Source organism: Podarcis liolepis, assembly GCF_965112155.1.
Source record: "Podarcis liolepis genome assembly, chromosome: 6".
NCBI lineage: Eukaryota > Metazoa > Chordata > Lepidosauria > Squamata > Lacertidae > Podarcis > Podarcis liolepis.
The window spans coordinates 30,189,738-30,212,511 of NC_139559.1; the positions used below are offsets into that span (position 1 = coordinate 30,189,738).

General features: G+C 41.3%; 1 protein-coding gene and 1 long non-coding RNA gene across 11 annotated transcripts in view; one reads left to right on the forward strand and one right to left on the reverse strand.

Annotated features, from left to right (window-relative positions):
* LOC310709159 overlaps positions 1–22,774 on the forward strand; it is a 105,284-nt gene that overhangs the window by 75,913 nt on the left and 6,597 nt on the right. The window lies entirely within an intron of this gene.
* TOX2 (TOX high mobility group box family member 2) overlaps positions 1–22,774 on the reverse strand; it is a 260,964-nt gene that overhangs the window by 61,323 nt on the left and 176,867 nt on the right. The gene's annotated exons all lie outside the window — the stretch shown is intronic.

The window sequence follows — 22,774 nt, forward strand, 5'->3', positions numbered from 1 at the left end:
AATAAGTATTAACCAGACATTCTAGCTGATTAGGATTCACTAAGAACATGGCCAAGCAAAATAAAATTTATTCCTCTGGGGCACTAGGGAAAAGAAAGTAACTTTTTATCTCTTCTCTCTCTGCACTTTACATTTTACAGCCAGCTGCCTATTTTCATATACCAGATGAATCTCAAAGAAAACAGCGCATATTTCAATTAAGCTTTTTCAAAAGCTGCCTCTCTTTGTCTCTGTGTCTGTGTCACCAAAATATTCCAGAAGGAACACTATGTTCAATGCAGCATTTGCATTTTTATCCAATCAGATCTTAAGGACATGTGCCAAGTCAATGTTTATATTACAGAACAAATCAAACATCAGCAAGATCTGATTAACCTAACGACCTGGAATTAAACAATACCACCTGGAAGGGGTGCTCCTTTATTCGCTGGAAACCAAGAGGCTCTTTCAGAATCTGAATGCCAAGGACAGATGTTCTCATGCACACCCGAAGATGTATGCACTCTGAAATATTCCTCAATTTCCCCACTGTCTAATGAGCTGCACTGTATATTCTAATTAAGACTGAAGTTCTGAAAGGGACATTTTATTTATTTGGGGTTCTTTTGAGTGAAGGGAGGTTTCAAAAGGCTGCTCACTTTCACACCATTTTGGAGCACTTGCCTGTAGACAGCTGAGTATATGGAAAGCTGAAGTGATAATCCAGAGATGACTAGGACTGCAATTGGCCAGAGTGCTGGAGCAGATCCAGGGAGCCCATTACAGGCCAGAGTCTCAGCTGAGAAATCTGTCCAAATTGCTGCGGGAGCAAAGATGTAGGCAGGTGGAGGAAGCAGAGTAGGCAGGCAGGGAATAAAAGGTGGGAGGGATAGAAAGAGATAGCAGCCAAACAGCTTTGCAGGACAAAAAAAGGAGAGCTATTCAAGACAGGCCAACCTACACTATTCAAGCAAAGACCCAGGAATAAAGCTTTTATATGCCGTTGATGAAGAACCAATGGGATACCTGGGGTGTTGTGAAGCAATATTGGGATCTGGGCAAAGCATTCTTCCACTCAAACCATATTTCCATCCTTCCTCCACCCTGAGCCCTAAAACAACTCACAAGGAAAGGGACCATTGCATATTCCACAGAGCATTATGTTCCCAATTGAATCCAATTCTGACCCCGATAAGAACAGAACAGCCGCCTGCTGGATCAGGCCAGTGGCCCATCTAGTCCAGCAACCTGTGGCCAAGCAGATGCCTGCAGGAAAACCACAGGCAGGACCCAAGTGCAAAAGAGCTTTCCAACAACCGGCATTGAACAGAATACATATCCTGAGAACCACCCTGAGACCTGCAGGTACCGGGCAGAATGTAAATTTAATTTAAAAATAAAAAATGCCGCCTCCAAGTGTGGAGGCAGGGCATAGCAATCCAAGTGTTTAGCCACCATGAATTTGTCTAATCTTCTTTTAAAGCCATCCAAGATGGTGCCCATCCCTGTCTCTCATGAGAGCTATTTACATAGTTTAACTATGTGCTGTGTGAAGAAGAACTGTCTTTGCTCTGTCCTGAATCCTCTAACATTCAGCCTGACAGCTTGTAGTACGATTACAGAGGGAGAAAAAAAACTTTTCTCTAGCTGCTTTCTCTGTGCCATTTATCATTTTACACACTTCCACCAGGTCCTTTCACTCACATTTTTTCAAAACACGAAGTCTCAAATGCTGCAGCCTTACCTCATAGGGGAGTTGTTCCACCCCCTTGATCATTCTGACTGCCCCCTTTCGTAACCTTTCCCAGCTTTACAATATCCTTGCTGAGGTTTGGCCAGAGAACTGTACACAGCATTCCAAATGTGGCTGCACCATATAACAACATTTTGTTTTCAGTTCCTTTCTTAATGATCCCCTTTGCATGGAATTTGCCTTCTTCATAGCTGTCACACATTGGGTCCTTATTTTCATCAAGCCATTCACTATGACCACAAGGTCTCAATCCTGGTCAGTCACCGCAACTGCAAATGACCAAAAGTCTGGAAACCAGGATTTATGAGGAATGGTTGAGGCAGCTGAGTATGTTTAGCCTGGATAAGAGGAGACTGAGAAGACATTTGATAGCCATCTTCAAATATCTAAACTAGGGTTGCTACATGGAAGAAGCAGCAAGCTTGTTTTCTCCTGCTCCGGGGGATAGGACCCCAACCCATGGATAATAATAATAATAATAATAATAATAATAATAATAATCAGACTTAGAAAGTGAAAACCTAGAAAATGCCATGCAATTACAAAATTAAAGGGGGGGAATCATCACCTGGGAGGAAAGGGTTACTTTTTAGTTGAAAATTAATGCACTCTATTCCAAATTAACATGTGGGATAATTAAAACCATCTTTCCAATGAATTTATTATAGGATATACAAAGCTAATTATAAATTCTCTGTTGCTAATCCGTTGCAGTTTGCTAATGCAGCGTTGAAATCTCTTTGGCCACACTTGTTTAAATTATTCATTAGACACAGCAACAGTTGTGAACTGTAATTTAAATTGGCATCTCATGAATATTCAATTAATACAATAAACATTGGAATGTTTTACTGCACACTGCTCAATATTTTGCACTCTATCCGGTGTTTACATATTTTTATTAACTCTTTATAAAGGTGTTACCTATTTATGTCACTGATTACAACGAGAATAAAATGTCCCACTCATAAATATTTGTGTCATCTTAAGAGAGGGAATGTAATTAGGCAAAGCTTCAGAAGTCATAATTAATATAGAGCAGATATTACTCTTGTACTCTTTTGCTCGGAGCATGTGGCCTGGCACCATTTCAAATGGAATAAGCTTTCCATGCAAGGCAACTACTGCACTACAGTTTTTCAAAGTAACCAGGATCAAACCTGCCTGTCTTCTCCCACATTGCAGAAGGCGCTAATTGATGATGAAGTGCTATTTCCCCCCTCCTTTTCCTTCAAAAACAGGCTCCAAAGGGACCTCACCGAAAAGTATCACATATGCTACATTCTAGGGTTTGGGCAAACCATAGTTTACCCATTTCAGAAGTCTGGTGAAATTATGGTTAATGCAAGCCAGGAACTGAAGGAAGGAACCAGAGTATGTGAAGAGAGGATGGGGAGAGGAGATGGGAGCACGTGAGAGTGAGGTGTGGCCCCCAGGCCCATAATATTTATGAGACACCTCATAAAATATATTCTCTTAGAGCCATACAAATAAAATGAGAATAAAAGCATAAGGACACGAACCCACAATAAATTTAAAAGACAACTAGTATAAAACTTCAAATACAGAAACAGCACAATAAAAGACCATTAACAGCACAGAACTAAAACAGCCATCAAGTACCTACATTAAAACCACCAGCTGTACCACAGCGGCTTAAAAGCAGATCTTAAAAGGCTTGAGGATAAAGGAAAACTCTTAATTTGGTGCTGAAAAGACAGCAATGTGGGCAGCAGGTGAGCTTCCCTAGGGACAGCATTGTTTACGGGGGGGGGCAGGGATGGACACCAATGCAAAGCCCCCCCCTCTTTGTTGCATTCATTCTCCTAACTTTAGACTGAGGGAGCACATGGAAAAGGGCCTCTGTAGTTGACCTTATTGGTATTGGTAGGTACATACTGGAGGGGGCATAATAGAGCATGAAGCTGAATTGGATCTTATATGTTTCCTTTTTGTTCTTTTTGCTGTTTTATGAAACAAAACTTTATTTTTAAAAGGAGAGGAGTGTAATTATGGAAACAACATAAAACTGGTATCCCTGATAGCCAAAGATTCCCCATTCTTTTTCTAAGCACTGGTGGTTTCAAATTTCTCAACAGGAATCTCAAAAAGCATAGATGGAGGCGCCTGATTTTGCAACCCACAATTCCAAAGTGCCATAGAAAACAGTCACCACAGATCCAAACTGTCCCTTATTCCAGCTTTCACCAGCCTGGGGTTCTTCAGTTATTTTGGACTACAATTCCCATCAGACCCTGCCAACATGATTGAATTAGCTGGAGCTGTTGGGAGTTGTAGCCCAAAACATCTGGACGGTACTGGATTGACCAAAGCTGCCTTATTTGGTAAACTATGCCTGGGCAACTTTTCCTGCAGACTGCCTGTTGCACTGAAGATAACATTTCCAACTGGCTTTAGCTTAAGAAACTCTGAATATCTTGGAAAAACGGATTCACAAAATTCAATTTAACTTGAAAACTGTAGTTGCTAGATATAACTGCAGTTGCCAGTTGAAGCCGGCTCAATCTGCAGATAATTAGTTCAAAAACAAGTAGTAGCTCTTCTGCTTTAAGATGTAATTATTCACTTCTCTTCTGAGGACCCAGCGGAACCAAAATTAATAAATAAAAATGCAGCAGAAAATAGAACTGCTGGAAAATGAAGAGCCTGCTGTATCAGGTGAATGGCCCATTCCAGCATCCTTTTCTCACAGTGGCCCACCAGATGCCTATGGAAGGTCCAAAAGCAGGACATGAGAGGATTAGCACTCTCTCTACTTGTGATTTCCAGCAAATGGCATTCAAAGGCATAGTGCCTTCAACAGTGGAGGTAGAATATGGCCATAGTTAGTTGCCATTGATAGCCCTTTAATCTGTTTCATTCTCTTTTAAAGCCATCCAAGTTGATGACCTTCACCAATGGAGAATTCCATAGTTTAACTATGTGCTGCATGAACAAGATGATACTGAAACAACTTTTTAATGCCACAATTAAAAAACGAACATTAAAAAAATCAAATGATTCTTTTGCCTCATGGCACAAATGTCTGCTTTGTTTTTTCCAACTATATGTTTTATATCCTTTGACACCAGAGCCCAACAAATATCCCTGCTTTATAGCACTGATCCATACAGCTTTGATCCATATTTCAGACAATTTTTAAAACCCCAATTCCATAATGTCCAACATGGCCGAAATCCAATTTGGTTTAACCACGGTGTAGATTGGATTGCCATTTTTCACTTCTAAAAGTACAGGGGTTTAATTTGGGCACATTTCAGCATAAAAACTTGGGCCTCAGGCCATGTGCAGCAACACTGAGATTAAACTGTGAGGCAAAATCATGTCAGCCATTAACAGTGCTTCTGATGATGATAAATGAATCCAACTCCTTACAAATTTCCTACTCTCTTTCTCTTCTGCATATGGCAAACAGAAATAAAACACTGTTTGAAACTTATTTGTGCAAATTTGCAAACTTGATTCGGCGGCCTTCTGTGTCAGTATAAAATTGCTTAGGATGGGTGTCTCAGCTGTTATGCCAGCAAGTCGCCAAGTCAATTTCATGGGTCGTATTGATAATGCTTACATGGACCTCTCAGTGGTATCACAGGCTCACATGGCAGTGGAAATGTTTAGGACTGTAGAACTAATCCCAGGAGAACTCTATGTACTTTTCCACTGTCTTTACAAAACAAAGAACTACTTGACTACCATTTGAGTTGAGCCAATATTGACCACTTTCAGTAAAAATCTGAAGAATGTGACCACACCCATTTTTAATACAACTCAAGCAAGCTGAATATACTATCTCTTTCTAAAGTACTTTGATAGGAATGAAGCTAACAAGGGGTGGAGATTCTGTTGCTATATTGACAGTTGGCTGCCAGTCTTATTCAAATATATTTTATATTTCAATTAGGCATCAGGTAACTAACCCACAGTGTTAATTCTCTGAATGAGTATACGGTGGTACCTCGGATTACAAACACTTTGGGTTACAAACACTTCGGGTTACAAACTCTGCTAATCCAGAAGTAGTACCTCGGGTTGAGAACTTTGCCCCAGGGTGAGAATGGAAATCGTGAGGAACTGGTGCGGCGGCAGCAGGAGGACCCATTAGCAAAAGTGCACCTCAGGTTAAGAACGGTTTCAGGTTAAGAACAGACCTCCAGAACAAATTAAGTTCGTAGCCCAAGGTACCACTGAACCACATCAAAGCAGTCATGTCCATAAAATCACAGGTAAACTAAACCTGGAATCCATCTCTCTTGCTCTCCAGTAAGGCAAAATGTTGCATGATTCCACAGTAATTTCCAGATCACAGTTTCTTTTAAAATTGTAATCACCCAATCTAACACGACATATTGTACCTATTATACCTCTATATAGTACCTAAATGAGTCTGTTTCTTTACATTATAATACTGCATACATCAAACAGAAATATTTGATCTGAGAGGCCATACTCTCAATAATGACAACAAAGAGATTCATACATTGCTGAAGTAGGAATCCTTTTATCACATGCTGACTGAACATTTATTTTGGTTTTTTAAATAAGCACTAATCATGCTAGCATTCTTGGATCCAAAATGGTGCCAACAGACATGAGTGCATATAACCAGATTTGCACAAGTGCAAAATAATATTTTTTTTGGGGGGGGGAGGTAGTCTTAAGGGGAGGGAAGTCCATCCCACTAAAGCTAAATGAGGACTAAGCATGTTCAGTGTTCAGACATACTGACTAGCTGTCTTAGGGTGGGAGTACGGTAAGGAGAATAGAAAACTGCATAAGGAATGGAATTGAGCAACCTGCAAAAGGGCCCGTCTGTCTGTCTGTCTGTCAACCTGAACAGGAATGCTTCACACTGCAACACTTCATTACAGGTCTCAGTTGTAATATCTTCATACGTGTTTCCATATTTCATGTGCAAAATAGTGAGAAAACCACAACTGTTTGCCTGCCTTCTTGAAAAATTAAAGAGATCCGCTAATAAATGCCTGGATGACAGTGATGGCAATGAAGGGATTATGCATCTGGTAGCATCCCTCTCTTTTTAAATATGTTTGCTCAATTACTTGACTGAACAAATTCAAACAAATGCAAGCACCTTCTTGCCAAGTGTGCATGTATTGCCTCTGGTTATGCCTTGTATCTGGTATTCAAGCATGCATGCATCTGCTTGACTGAAATTCTCAATTTTCAACATTGCCATGCCATTGCTCTGTAGGTGGAAATGACTCCCTTTCCCTCACTGTATGTCTTCACATTTTGTTTTACCATGCTTGTTTCAATAAAGCATTACTAGAAAACTGGTGCTGTCTCATTAACATTGCCATCAGGAGTAATCTAGGGAAACGAGACAGTTCCATTGAGACTGTTTTCTTGTATCCCACCTTGATATCAGTAATTATGAAGGGCAGGCTAGAAATATATTAAATAGTAAAATAAAAATAAAATTTAAACCAAAAGTCCTTCACTCTCATTGATTTCATGGCATAGCCTCAGGCACTTATTTCTGCACAGGTATAGACAGCTCCCCATTTTTTAAAATCACAGTGCAGTTTACAGTAGCAATTATCGATACAATTGTATGTTATAGTTTTTATTGGTACATTAAAAACTATAATAATAATAATAATAATAATAATAATAATAATAATACATAACCGTAACATAGTAGCAAACAAGATTCAAATGGCCCAGCATTAGAAAGTGCCCAAAGACAAGATGAATAAATATATTGATGGCAAGACAACCAGAGACTCTGTGGGTAAGCAGATCCCTGGTCTGGGAGTTGGGGGAGTGCTGGATGGGACTGCACTTCCTCTGAAGGAACAGCCAGGTGCCTTGAGGTGCTCCTAGATCAATCTTTGCCATTGGAGGCTTAACCTCTGTGGTTAGAAGCACCTATTATTGGCAGAATCCGAGACCAGGGGAAAGAGACGGTGGAAGAAGATTGGAAGAAATTTAAAATTTACCTTAAGAAATATTATAAAATTAATGAGTGCTAAAATGTTGAGGTTATAGAAAACAGGGGATCACAGCTGTAAAAGGTTAAGTAAAAGAAAAGAACAAGGGAAAATTAGATAAAATTAAGGGGGAGGATTTGCTGAAATAAATTTGGGAATTGGGATGCAGAAAGGGGAGGTACGGGGAAGTCGGCGAAGTAAGGTTTAAGAAAAAAGGATTCGAAATTATACATGTTTGTATGTTTGTATTGTGTATTGTTTGTGTTTATATAAATTGTGAAAAACCAATAAAAAAATTTATAAAAAAAAGAAGAAGCACCTATTATCAGTTTAGGCTGGCACTCCAACGACATACTTTCCCGAACAAGGATAACTTGGCCACTATGACCCCTGGGTTGGTAACATCATGACTGGATTGCAATGTGTTTGTTGAGTGGCATTTCTGGACATGCATATATTACATCTGTGCTGAGGGAACTGCACTAGCTGCCGGCCACTTACTGAACCAAGTTCATATAAAGCCTTGAACAAGTTGGGAGCAGGTTACCTCAAAGACCACCTGCCCCTGTGTAGGACTGTAAGATCAGGGGTGGGCAAGGTTTATCTCACCTGGGCCAGTTCACTCCAGGGGAGATTCTTCCATGGGCCGGATCACAAGTGTGCGTGAGTGCACAGGCCCGCAATTTCCGGCGTCATCTGTGCAGACATGTTTTCCGGTGTCTGCCTCTGTGCAGACACGATTTTTGGCATCTGTGCATGCGCAGATGTGATTTCCAGCACCGTGGAAAGGAGTCCCTGCACCGTACTGCGTCAGTTTAGCACAGCACACAGGGACTCGCTGAGCAGGTGGCTCAGTTCGGGGGCGGCTCATGGGCCAATTAAACAACCCCCGTGGGCCGCTTGTGGCCCATGGGCCTTAGGTTGCCTACCCCTGCTTTAGATCATCTAGGGAAATTTACCCGTGGAACTCTCCCCAGCAGAAAACAGGCATGGGCTACCCTTCCTTCTGCCATACATGAAGCAGCAAAACATCAGTTGCTTCAGATGTACAGTCATACCTCGGGTTAAAGTCGCTTCAGGTTGAGCATTTTCAGGTTACGCTCCATGGCGACCACTATTATTAGGTGGAAGTCAGGAAGTTCCTAATACTGCAACCCTGTGCAAAACCAAGTTGCACTGAGTGAAGTAAGGCATAGTCTCACATAAGTGGGTACAAGCTTGTGCCATTGAAAACTAATAGTCCACAGCATCAGAAGTATTTATTTGGGCAATGGGCTGCATTGGCACAGAGAGCTCTGAGACCAATCCTGCAAAAGACAGTAACAGCCTCTTTCTTGCACTCAGTGGAAACAAGAGAAGGTATTATTATAATTGTGTGTGTGTGTGCAAATATTCCTCACATAACTTGATTTGGGGGTTTACAGATTTTCTGTGAATCTGATCCTAAGGGACAGATTACAGGATTACCCTACATTACAAAGAATTCTGGTAGCTTTGCAGTATTTCAATTTTCAATCCCAACAATTTCACATCTACTCAAATAATTGCTCACAAACTTCACCCAGCTTGTTGCATTTTTTAAAGACACCGCATCAACTTCTTCCACTGCCACTAACATATTATGATATGCAAGAGTTTTAAAGGTATGATAATCACTCAAACAAGATGCTACATTAGCGTATTATGATTTTGTGGCCAGTGCTTTTTCTAACCAGGACAGCTGAATTCTTTTTTATTTCAGTGGAATGGCCTCTTTGGTCCCATTGTGGTGTGCACTTTATTCTTTCTATCCATCTATCTATTTCAGACACATTCCACTTATAGCACTCCATCAATGTCTCTATCTTATCTATTTTCAGGCATTCGGTGTGATTTCTGTATTTCCCTTTTTACCATCTCAAGAGACCATCATTATACCTCAGAACTCCTAAAATCAATTGAGATTTATTTGCACAATGGGAATATGAAAGTAGGAAACTAGGGAATATAGAGGCTGAAAACTAGGAATAATCAGACTGAATTCTTTATTCCTTTTTTACATTGTGATTACTGACTGAAGTATTTGCCCTTTATTTTCTCCTCTTTATGGCTCACCCATAGTGTGCCATGGTACATCATCACTCAATGCATCCATCCATCCACGAACTGACACTTTGTTCCTGGCTCATCAACTGTATGCTTGAGTCAAGAACTATAAGACGTGTTCTTTTCAGTATTGCTGCAGTTCTAACATGACATCTTGTTTGAGTCTTCAGTGCTTACAGGAACAGTACCCATATTCTAGGTGGTAACTTTCCCTCCTTGTGACTAGTGCTTTGGCCTCATTCTTAAAAAAAACTTACAACCAGAATGAACTTTCAGTAATTTTATTCTGCCATAAATATATATATATTCTCTGCATACTGTCTCCTCTTACAATAAGTAACATGCATTACACTGGGGTAGCCAATTTGGTGCTCTCCACTGGCCATGCTGGCTGGGGCTGTTGGGAGTTGCAGTCCAACAATATCTCAAGAGCACCATGTTGCCTATCTATGCATTATGCAAATTATGGGCGGTCCTGAAAATGGCCCTAAGCACCATGACAATGGTCGTCAGTGTTGCCTCAAGTTGCTTACATTTCTTTCATGGTCTGAAATGTTGGCTGATTGAGATGGAGCCCCCAACAGCAAACTGTTCAAGACACATAATGAGTTGTAAGCGCATCAACAATTAAACATAACTCGTAGAATGTGAAAGTGGACTGAATATGACAATGTTTATCCATCTTCTGGAATCAAGAAAAGGTAATGTTGACACTATGATATGTTAAAGTCCCAAGTGATTAATAAGTTATTTGACGCATTGCTCCAAATAAGAGTACTTAACAAAGGTGCTGATTGAGAGAGACTACAACAATGTATGCCTCTTAGATATGCTAGCTGTTCCAGCACCAAGGACAGTGTGCTGTGAATTTTTTCTGGAGCTAAACACATGCCAGCAGCAATTTTCAAACTCACTATCTGCCAAACACTGAAGTGAAAATACAAATCTTGGCATCTTCTGAGCTTAGTAGAATCTGCCAAAATACTGCCAATGAATCTAAAATGATGAAGAATTTTCTCCTGTCACTTCAGTATTTAGGCAAGTACTAATGTTTCCTCTTTAATGCTTTTGTCAGTCTCTTGAGGTTAATGCAAATTCAGAGACCTTTGTCCTTCTCCACCTCAAGTTAATAAGCAACAAACTCAATCCATAGGGTGCTGATTTAATGATACCTCCTGGCATGTTTTATGGCTTCTCTTCTTGGCTCTCAGTCAAGGTTTATGGTTTCTAGTAGGCATCACAACAATATAAGCTGACAACCCCCAAAATACAGTATTTCAGTAAACAGTAGATCACAGTATAAAACAGTCTTTGCACCCGTTCATTATCAAATTCAGCTATCAACTACATTCAGAGGGGTAGTCATATTAGTCTATTGCAGCAAGAATCTTTGTTGCTATCAACACTAGTTTATTTTGAAATATTTTTCTGCACTCACACAACTCACTCATGCCCAGTTGTTGTCATGGAAAGATTGTGAACAACTTGTAGGATGGTAGCCAACTTTTTAGTAATTCTTGGCTATACCAGGATAATCACCCAGACATTCTGGCATACAAGACAGAGGAACACTGATTTTTGGTGTTGTTTCTGTACAAGGAATATCTGAACAAAGAATAAAACATCAGAGTCTAGACACAGTACTCTCAAGACACACTTCCTATTCAGACATACATAGATAGCAAAGAAATAATGAGCTCATTCTTAAACATGAGCAATATATAAACAATAATATATATTGTGTATACATACACAACCCTTTTGTGGGGTTGTGTATATTTGCCTTAAATAAATTTCCTCATTCAGGAAGCATTGTTCTTGACTGGACTTACTTTGCTTTTCCTGGTATTAGCAAACAGCCATATCTGCTTGGCTACATCCCATCATGCTCTTATTGTATTCCCTACTTCATTTTGAACTGTTTTAATATTGTGTTGTAAAACTCCTACCCGGGAACCTTAGGGTGAAGGGAGAGTAATTATTATTAACAATATTAATCTTTTTTCTTGCTAAGACAACCCATGTGGCTAATGCAAGAAGCACTACTTTCACTGACTTTATTTTACTTCAGTAATGACAGGACATAACCAAATCTGATTTGCTATGTAGAACTGTGATGCCACCATGGCTATTACATATTCTGTTATCACCTTTTATTGATTGATTGATTGATTGATTGAATTTATATACCGCCCTATACCCGTAGGTCTCAGGGCAGTTCATACCCATGTTAGCAACCTGGAAGGAGAAAGAAAGAAGTTCTAGCTAGGAAAAAGGTGTCACAAAAGCAGCAAAGCTGTGGTGCTAAACAGGATTGAAAATGCTGAATATTCTCCAAAAAAAGCATTTTGGGGAAACACCTGCTCCTAACGCATTTCTGTTCAAAAACTGAAGCAGAAGAATATTCAGTGCTGCCTTATAAGGTTTCAAGTTTTTTGTCTTATTCATTCATTCATTCATTTTCTATAACATCCTTCATTCAAAGATGACAGGGTGGTTTACAATATAAAAACATAAAATACATACCATAATAACAAACAAAAACAATACCGCGTCCCCAGTTTCAAAGGCCATAGATGGTTTAATCAGCTAAAAGCCTGGGAGAAGATGAATGTTTTTGCCTGGCACCTAAAAATATGTTAGGAGCCAGGTGAACTTCCCTAAGGGGAGCATTCCACAAGTGGGGAGCCACCCCCAAAAGGCCCCCCTCTTCTGTTTCTGCCCTCTAGACCTCTTGTGGAGGAAGCACACAATGATTTTAAATTATTTCCTCCACACAGAATTCCCTGGAAAAGACTAGACTACATACACAGCATACATATGTGGCTATCTAATAAACAACGTATATACAGTTAAAGTTTCCTGGGTTCTAAACAAAGTGTATTGCATTACATAATTAATATAAATTGTGAAAGGAACACTCCTATACCATCTAGATTAGTTCCTTTTTTTTTATTAGATGCCCATTCAGAACATTATTTACAGAGTCATGAAGTTGAATAAGTATTAAAAGACATTGCACTCCCACAACGGCTCTGGCCATCTCTCTCTAGTAAGCACTTGACCCATGAACAGTATGAAGATCCCGCATCCTAATTAAAATGTAGGTCACAAAGTGATCTGCCTCCTGGATTTTGGAATTAGCCTTCTGCTGTCTTGATATGCACACCCCCTGCAGAGAGCAAAATCATTCCCCAGATGCCTTCTGAGCATGACAAGAGCTGAAGCCTAGCTGCAATAACTAGGAAAAAATTCAATCATTCATAGATGACAAGCAAAATCAACATGAAAATTTAGCGGTTACTGAGCAGCAGCAAACCTAGATTTGAATGGTTCGGGATAAAGCAGCAGAGCTGAGCTCTTGCTAACTGAGTGAACTAAATTCATTGTACTCTGTGTGACTTTTCTACTTCACTGGAAAAGCAAAACAAAAGTGAATGAGGAAAACTGTCACTCAGGAAGATTCCAGCTCCTATCAACCATTATAGACAATGAAGTCTAAACCTTTAACGGGATCTGAACTTATCGTCTGATTTGTAAAGGCACAATCACATCTGTTTTCTATCACAGAGGAAGAAAACTTGCATGTAAAATGTGGATGGCTTTTTGGGGCCACGTGAGTTTTCTCATAGTGTTCTTTCATAGATGCTACAGAACTTGCCCATGCATAACTAAGTGAATTTAGATCAAGCTTCAAATGATGGAGTAGAAACTACTGTGGGCCTACAGATTAGAGGCCTGCTCAGTCAAATCCAAAGGCCTATCTGGTCCACCATTCTATTCTCAATTTGGCCAGCTAGATATCTGGCTATGGAAAACAAACAAGCATGTATTTGTCTAAAGCCCTTCTAAAGCCATCCTACATCTTACAGGAGCAAATACCATGGTTTAAATGTGTACTGTGGTTTAAATTTAAACCAATTTAAATTTAAATTCTCTGTCCTGAATCTTCCAAAATTCAGCTGCATTGGATGACTCTGAGCTCCAGTATCACATACGAGGGATAAAAATAAAAAAAAATCCTTCCAGTAGCACCTTAAAGACCAACTAAGTTAGTTCTTGGTATGAGCTTTCGTGTGCATGCACACTTCTTCAGATACACACTGTGTATCTGAAGGCTTATACCAAGAACTAACTTAGTTGGTCTTTAAGGTGCTACTGGAAGGAATTTTTTTATTTTGACTATGGCAGACCAACACGGCTACCTATCTGTAAGAGGAATAAAAATGTATTCCTATCCATTTTCTCCATATCTTGCACAATTCTATACATCTCTAACATGTTCCCCCTTGTCTCACCTGTTTTATAACAAAAAAAGCCCCAACCTTTCCTCACAGGGGAGTTTTCTGAGATTTCTCCAGCCCCTACAATATGCTTTTTGAGGTGGCAACCAGAACTGGAAACAATATTTCTAGATTTCTCCTCATGGAGGAGGCACACGAAGGGTCTCAGATTATGATTGCAGGGTCTGGGGAAAGGTGGTCCTTGAGGTACTGCGGTCCTGAGCCTTTTAATGCTGTATAAGTCAAAACCAGCACTTTGAAATGAACCCAGAAACTAATTGGCAGCCAGCGCAGTCAGGCCAGGATTGGTGTTACATGCTCAAACAGCCTTGCCCCAGTGACCAACCTAGAAGCTGAATTCTGGACCAGCTGCAGTATATGAACTGTCTTCAGAGGCAGCCCCATGTGTAACACATTGCAGTAATCTAACCTAGTGGTTACCAGAGGACAGACTACAGTGGTACCTCTGGATGCGAACGGGATCCGTTCCGGAGCCCCGTTTGCATCCTGAAGCGAAAGCAACCTGCGTCTGCGCATTGTGATTTGCGGCATCCGCGCATGCGTGTGACATCATTTTGAGTGTCTGCACATGCGCGAGCAGCGAAACCCAGAAGTAATGCATTTCGTTACTTCCGGGTCGCCGTGGAGCATAACCTGAAAACGCTCGACCTGAAGCATATTTAACCCAAGGTATGACTGTACATAGATCTCACTTGCCGTTTTGGTTTCCCTTCTGACTTTTGAATTCATAGTTCTTTACTTCTTACACTGACATCTTCAATTCATCAAATCAGTTATCTCATATATGATATGAAGCTGATAGCAGTGGGGGAAAATCTTTCGCAGTTAGCACAGAAATTCATCAGTAAAAGAAAAGAGAAAAAGAAGCAGCCTTTATCTCAGAGTTAAATCCAAGAGTGCAAGGCACAGCGCACAAATGTGGGGGCAAAAGGATTCAACCATACGCAACCCCTCGACAGCCTCCACAAAGGTCTGGCTCATGTGCAGCACCTGCGAACACAAGGAAGGGATGTTGGCGAGGGCTGTTTATCTCTAATGACACCAAAGGTGTATAACAGCTGGCTGGAGCAGGTTGCAGGCCAGTCTCCATCTATAATGAGAAATGCCCACTGCACTGAGAGATAAGTGAGAAGTATGACACTGGCAATTTTTATGGATGTTGAAGAATTGCAGCAATACAATTCCTCCCTTCTCAGTGACAAGCCAAACAATGTCCAAGGTGTAAAAGGAAGGTTAGTAATGGGATTCTGTAGAGCTGAGCCACAAAATATGGCACTGCATTAACCTTTATAAGCAGCAGGGCCAGGGAACAACATTTGGATGCATTTCATTACTGATTGGCTGCCCGTACGTGTTGCATGTGGAAAATTTCTCTCCCCGCTGCCACCTCTTCTCTATCTCACTTTCAATTTTTCTCTAAGAATCAATCATCCCCCCAAAAAAATTTTTGGGGGTGCCATCTCTTCCTAGTCAAGACAGGATGGTTCGGAGGAGATTTTAAAAATAAATAAATTAGAAAGTTTTCTTGTGAACATGTAACACATAAACTATTATTCTTTTATTTATAAATACAAAATGATACCAGGGTTTTTTTTATATATAACTGCAATCACAACATGAGCTAAATTATAGAGGTACAGAGTCTAACCATCCCGGGGTGCATGCAAATTGTATAGCTAGGAAGCCAATCAAGGTATTGACATTTTTTTTTAAAAAAAATTACTGTCAAATTTATAAAGATTTGAAGATGTATTTCCCCTGAAAAGAAACTGGAATCCTGATGCTATTCTGTTTTCCACTGGTGCAATGTTTATTTCCCCCTACCAATGTCCTCACTATGATAAATACAAAACAAATAATAGGGGGCAGGAGACTCGCTTCCCCCCCTGTTCCTTCAATGCAGAAGCCTTTGCTTCCCATTAGAACTTACTCTTCAGAACACCCAGAGCACATTCACAGGTGCTCACAGAGTCCTTTGAAGTACTCATTACATAAAGAAGCATTTTGCAGCCTATTATTTTTTATTGTAAGCACTATCTGTTATTTGCCTCTAAAATGGATCACATTTAAATAAAAAAGGCTTCTTCAGTGCACCTACACCTACATCTCTGTGTAGTCATCATAACCTCTATATCTGAAACAAAGACAAGGAAATTTCCATTCCTTTGAGCTCTTTTGCCCAAAGTGCATCTTAGCAGCCATTCAAAGGCATGGCACTCTGTCTGCTTTTCCATCAGGCACTGTACGTAAACGAATGGAATTTTTCACTTTTTAATAGTTGCCTTATTTATGCAAAATGTTTTCAAAATGCAATGTTATTTCTGCATAAATTTCCATTAAAACAAGTCTAGGAGCTGTTGAAGCACAGCTTTTGAGCTGAAAAACTACAATTACGTATTATTTATTGCTGGATCCAAGTTGAAGAGGTGCTAAGAGTTGGCAATGTCAAGTAAAGGCATAAATAATCTTCAGTTGAAACAATTAAATACCAACTGCAGCATGCTTGCGGGGGGGGGGGATCTAAAATATAGTCCTTCTCTTTATTCAAAGATCACATACTCTTTATGAAGTGTATTCCAATATTTGAAATATTCTTTCTGGTCTGGATCCAGAAAAGATGGAACAAAATTCTGCTTGTGTTATAGGACTTCCCTGGAGTTCTCCCCCCCCCCTACAACCCTACTATTGCCCTTGCAACCCCCAAAGGTCACCCTCTGAATGGTGGGCAAACATTATTCAGTACATAATATTAACTGGGATTCTTTCATTCAAGACTCATGGATACAAGAATTGGAAAACTGCCAACAACATAGCCAATGCTGTTGAGGTTGCTCAGATAAGCACCCACATTTGCTGCCTTTTCAAACTGGGAGTACCCTAAAACATGTTAAAAATATGTAGGAGCCACTCCTACATTTTGCTCCCAGTGATCTTCCATCTACTCAAAAATTGGGTCCTCAAGTGGTCATTAGTTTCAGCCCTGGTTCTTGACAGCCTAACAGCTTTTGCTGAAGGAGCAGAGAGTGGGAGTTCAGAAGCCAACTGCAGAGATCAACTGCAGGCAATTGTTTAGATAAGTTGGTTCCAAGCAATTTAGGTATACCAGCACCGTGAAGTAGGTCCCGAAAAAAATGGACAGCCAATGTAGCTGGCACAGAACAGGTGCAATAGGATCAGAAGACCTAGATCCTACAAGTATCTTTGCTGCTGTATTCTGTCCCAGTTGAAGTTTCCAGACTGTCTTTAGAGGCTGCCATAGGTGGAACACATTGCAGTCATTGAGCCTGGAGAAAACCAGTAAACAACCCAGATAAAGCTGACTAAAAGCATGGTTACTGCTAATACTTGTGTTTCCATGGAAAGCACAGGCTCCAGAAGCACTCCTAAGCTATAAACTTGACCCTTGTCGGAAGTGCAACTCAGTCCAGAACGTGCAATAAATAACATCATCCAAAGCAGCATACGTTGGAACCTTAAAAAGAGCTTCTAGGGAAACTCTTGGGTCACTGGGTAGTGACAGTCTCTGCTGGCTCTCCAAATTTATTCAGAACTTTCCGTCTCTAATGATTTGTACCCCAAGGCATGTTGTTACATTGAACAACAGTACAAGCTGTCTCTATACAAGTGAAAGGGTGTACACGTGTTAATTTGTACAGCTCAACTGTTGCATACACAAATTGGGCCTTCATTGAACACTGCATCTGAATAACTGTTATGGATGTACCACTCAATTATCAGTGTACACAGACTATACACTCATTGAATAAACACCCCCCCCCCATTCTTCCAAGTATCTCCAAGGAGCATTTCAGCAACATGACACAAAACAGTGAGATAACCTAATGAATGAGTGATTTGCAGATTTGCAAAAGGTTGGCAATTCCTGATATAAAACATATATACATAAGTGCACAAGTATTTTAATATTAAAAAAACCACACCAGATGGCTTCTATATGCCACATACATACTGCACTGGACAGATTCACCATCCACTTTTTGCTGTCCTTCTAAAGCTCCACCATGTTGACTTTCCCCTGCTTTAGTAGTTATATTTGCTACAGCACTTGTAATTTATTTCCACTTTTATTTATATTACATCCTTTTATGAAAACCCAAATTTAAAACATGACATAAACACTGCACACATCAACTAGGATTGTTATTATCAGCCTGATGTAGAAGACAAAAAAAAGGATGACAAAAATAAATCTTCAGGCTCCTTTTGCCAAGATTAAGTGGCATTTTTCAGCAGTACAAAGCGTACGTTAAAAAATAATTTTCAGAACACGATATCCAAGGAGCACTTGGGAGAGCAGAGCCATTACAGAGAGTTATACTGGAAATGTGCCTTAACAAATGCTATTATTACCTTGTACCAGTTCAGCTTCCCAGGATTGCATCGTGACTTCTGAGCAGATTTAGGAGTGATTAAGTTTACTGTGCACAAAAGCCAGCTATTTGGCAAACTGTCAACACAGCGTAATTGATATTTTAATTACGCTACTAATACATACATGCTGCTGTTCCCAACGAACCTCCTCATTGGTGTTAGACAAACAGCTTATTTACGGCTCTGATTATTGCTCCAAAGACGTTTTGCATTTCTAATCAGTAATATTTTAAACTGCTGAAGGGAGGGGGGAAGAAACCCAACAACACCAAATTGTTTTGCAAATGTCTAATGGCAGGAAACACCAAGCACAATGCAAAGGAGAATTATTGTTCCACTTGACATGTGTTTGGTAGATGAGGCACCAGGCAACAATATCTACATTCACAGCACTCTGCAGTTGATTTGTTTACTCTGATCAAACCATATGTGGAAGCCCAGCTTTTAGTTCAGAAGACCAGAAGAAAAGTGACAGGCAAGGAAAAATGAGGAAGAAGAGCAAGAGGAATTATTAGTGCCTTAGTGTGATTCATGTATGATGGGAGATTGAAAGAGAGGCAATCCTTAGTTGGCATCCATCAACACTGCTGAACTGAAAACGTTAATTCGCCAGACATATGGCACCCCTTTGCATTACAAATGTGCAAGTCCATGAAAGAGAGACAGAGGGCAGCTTATGAAGAATGCTCATCTTGATCTTCACCATCCTCATTGCGCTAGAACAGATGAAGCAGCATATAGCTTTCCACAAACACTTTCACAAACACCCTGCAAATATAAAAAATAAGAAAAACCCCTTGCCAGTCATCAGTGGCGTAGCGTGGGGGGTGCCAGGGGTGCCGGCCGCACCGGGCGCAACTTCTGGGGGGGGGCGCGAGTCCAGAGGGAAGGGGAACGCCCCTCGCTCAGCCCGCGCATCCCTCGCCCGCCGGCAGCTTCCCCTCCTCGCCTTGCTCAGCGCCGCCGCCGCGGATGCCGCCCAGACCCCCCAGCGCCCAGGGCCATTTCCCGGGGAGCCTCCTCTGGCACATGCCCCGCGCAGGAGGAGGAGGAGGCGGCTCCGGGATGCTCCCTCCCGCCCCGGGAGGCAGAACGCAACGCACAACACACACACCCCCTGTCGCCCCCGCGGCAGAGCAAGGCAGCCAGACGCGGAGCAGGGAGAAAGGCTCGGGCTCACCTTGGGGCAGTCCGTAGGAGGAGGAGAAGCCGCCGCTGCCGCTGCCGCCGCCTCCGTGCACCCCCAGCACCGGGAGAGAGGCCGCTGGCCGCCCGGCGGGCCGTGGTTCCTTCCTCCGCCGGGCGCCCAAGGGGAGGGGGCTTCGGCTGCCTCGGCCCGCGGGGGCTCCACAAATAATAAATTTAATAAATTCCTTTTTTTAATAAGATATTTATTAAAGTTTTCAATTTTATACAAAGAGAAAAATGCAAAAAAATTAGAAAAATATATATATTAAAAACACATAAAATTCACAACTTATTTTTCAATAACATATTTCCCTGACCTCCTCATACCTCCCCTTCTTGTTTTCTAGTTCAAATTATTTGTTCAGCAAATCCTTATCTCATAGCATTACCGCTAAATAAAAACCTTATTTTCTATCCAAGTTCTTGAAACTTAAACTTTTACTTTAAAAAACAATTTTTTCATAACCTTTTATACCATTACAGCTAGAAACCACTTAATTTCAATCCAACATCATTCAACATTCCTTAATATTGCAGTATTTCTGTAAATAGTCCTTAAATTTCTTCCAATCTTCTTCTGCCGACTCTTCTCCCTGGTTGCGGATTCTGCCAGTCATTTCTGCCAATCCCATGCAGTCAATCAACTTCATCTGCCATTCTTCCTGTGTGGGTAAATCTTGCGTCTTCCAATACTTTGCAATGAGTATTCTTGCTGCTGTTGTAGCATACATAAAAAAAGTTCTATCTTTTTTTAACACCAACTGGCCAACCCAGTGGCGTAGCGTGGGGGGTGCAGGGGGGGGCCGGCCGCACCGGGCACAACATCTGGGGTTAGGGCAAATCCATGGGTTAGGGGGCGCAAATCCACAGGTTAGGGGGCGCAAATCCATGGGTTAGGGGGCGCAAATTACTTGCCTTGCCCCGGGTGCTGACAACCCACGCTACGCCACTGCCAGTCATTTTAACACCTCTTTTTGAAAGGGCATAAATGCAGGGCTGGTCCTACATTTAGGCATAAGGTGAAGCAGATCCTGGGGGGGGGGGGGGTGTATTCAGAAAACAGCACTGTGGAAGACAGAGCAATATGGGCCATTTTGCCTGACCTGCCAAGTCTTCTTCAGACATTGAGTCGGGGCACGGGGACATTTTGTCATTTGTCTCAGGTAAAAATATTGGGTCAGATTGATGTTCCCAGAGGGGTGGGTGCTGCAAGTAGTCTCACAGGTATGTGATGGGAAATCTTGATGCATAGCACTTAAAAGCAATTAAACTGCCAAACAGAGAGCGCCCGGCCTGGTTGTGCTATCATGCAGATGCCATCCCTCTTCCCTCGCCATCCAGGGTGAGGGCAATCTGATAGCATTGTTTGCCCTCAGGGATATCATCAGGTAGCCTAATTCTGGTGCTATGTGTCACATGATAGTCTTATATTCATTATGTGATCTCTGATTCGCCTGGCACTTTCATTATACTCCTTTAGGCACCAGGCAAAAATGTTCCTCTTTAACCAGGCCTTTGGTTGATTGACATTCAATGCCCTTTTAAAATGTGTGTGTGTGTGTGTGTGTGTTTTGGGTTGTTCTTGTTTTTATTTTGATTATGTATTCTGTATTCTTATATCGTGATTTTATCCTGTGAACTGCCCTGAGACCTGTAGGTATAGGGCAGCATACAAATTTTAAAAAATGATGATGATGATGATTGGCTGGGTTCATGCAGTGTAGATGAAAGCAGCTTTAACCGCAGCATACTGGGGAATGCATGAGACTGCTAAAATAGGTTCTTTCCAATGGATTTTTCACACCTCCTGGGATCCTGCTTTTTCTCATCAATTAACATTCAAGTGGTAAAATTCAGCAAAGCACTAGGCATATATCCCACAGTTGTCTCTTGATTAAGTGTGGTTACAGAACCAAACAGTACAGAACAATTACAGAGAAATGTTTATCTTGTACCAAAAGTTTTATCAAGTTGAGTCAGATTCTCAGTGGATGCAAATACAAGAGTGTAGATACAGGCTCTATTTTTCTACCTCAATTGTTCTCAAATGGGGGCTGCAGGATACCTAAATAGAAGGGTAGAATTGTTATGTAGGCAGAGCACCCAGGTCCTCATCCTCCAGCCAGGGTAAGAGCTGGGAGGGTTAATTGCATTGTTAGGCTTGTTTCCACTGCCAATCTATTCTCTGCTCCCATTTCAGCACTGGTGCTCTCTCCAAGGACATCATAATGAATAGTCAAAGCTGTTTTAGCTGCCAGTATTAATGAGATCTTCCCTTTGTTTTTTGGCTGTCATTTGTCCTACAAGGGAAGCGTGATCTGGTCAGTATGCTACCTGCTGTTACTTTAAATCAATTCAGCGAGTTCACAGCGCAGCCCATTGCTGAATGATTCAAAGTGTATGGCATAGACATGTACTAAGGAGAACGTCTCACGGAACTCAGTGAGTAAGCTGTCCAGCTACCTCACTGCTCACCTCTAACTCCAGGTTACTTATGAGCAAGTTTAAATTGGACCCTTCCAATACAGAGGATAGTATTCAACTAGCACATCCCATGGGTGCAATGATTTCTCCTTCTCACTCTTAGCATGCCCCACACCTTCCCCAAATCTGCTCCAGAGGGTTGGGGGGGACCCTAGAACAGTTTTAGGGGTGCATGGGGGAGCAATCAACATTGGATACAACCATGTGGCAAGGTGAGGTGATCACCTCAAGCGGCAGGATCCACAAGAGCAGCAGATCCCCTTCACGGTGTCGATTTTCACTCTCCTTCCTTGGAGGGGAGAGGGGTCATCTAATCCAAACCCCTGCAATGTAGGAATCTCAACTAAAGCATCAAAGACAGGTGACCACCCAACCTCTGTTTACAAACCTCCAATGAAGAAGAATCCACCACCTCCCAAGGAAGTCCATTCCACTGCTGAACAGCTCTTACTGTCAGAAAGTTCTTCCTGAGATTTAATCAGAATCTCTTTTCTTGTAACTTGAGGTCATTGCTTCAAGTCCTACCCCCCAGAGCAGGACAATCCCAACGGCAATGAATCTCAACAGCAAAGGGCATTCCTAAGCAGCATTCTGGTCTTAAGAGTGAGGCCTAC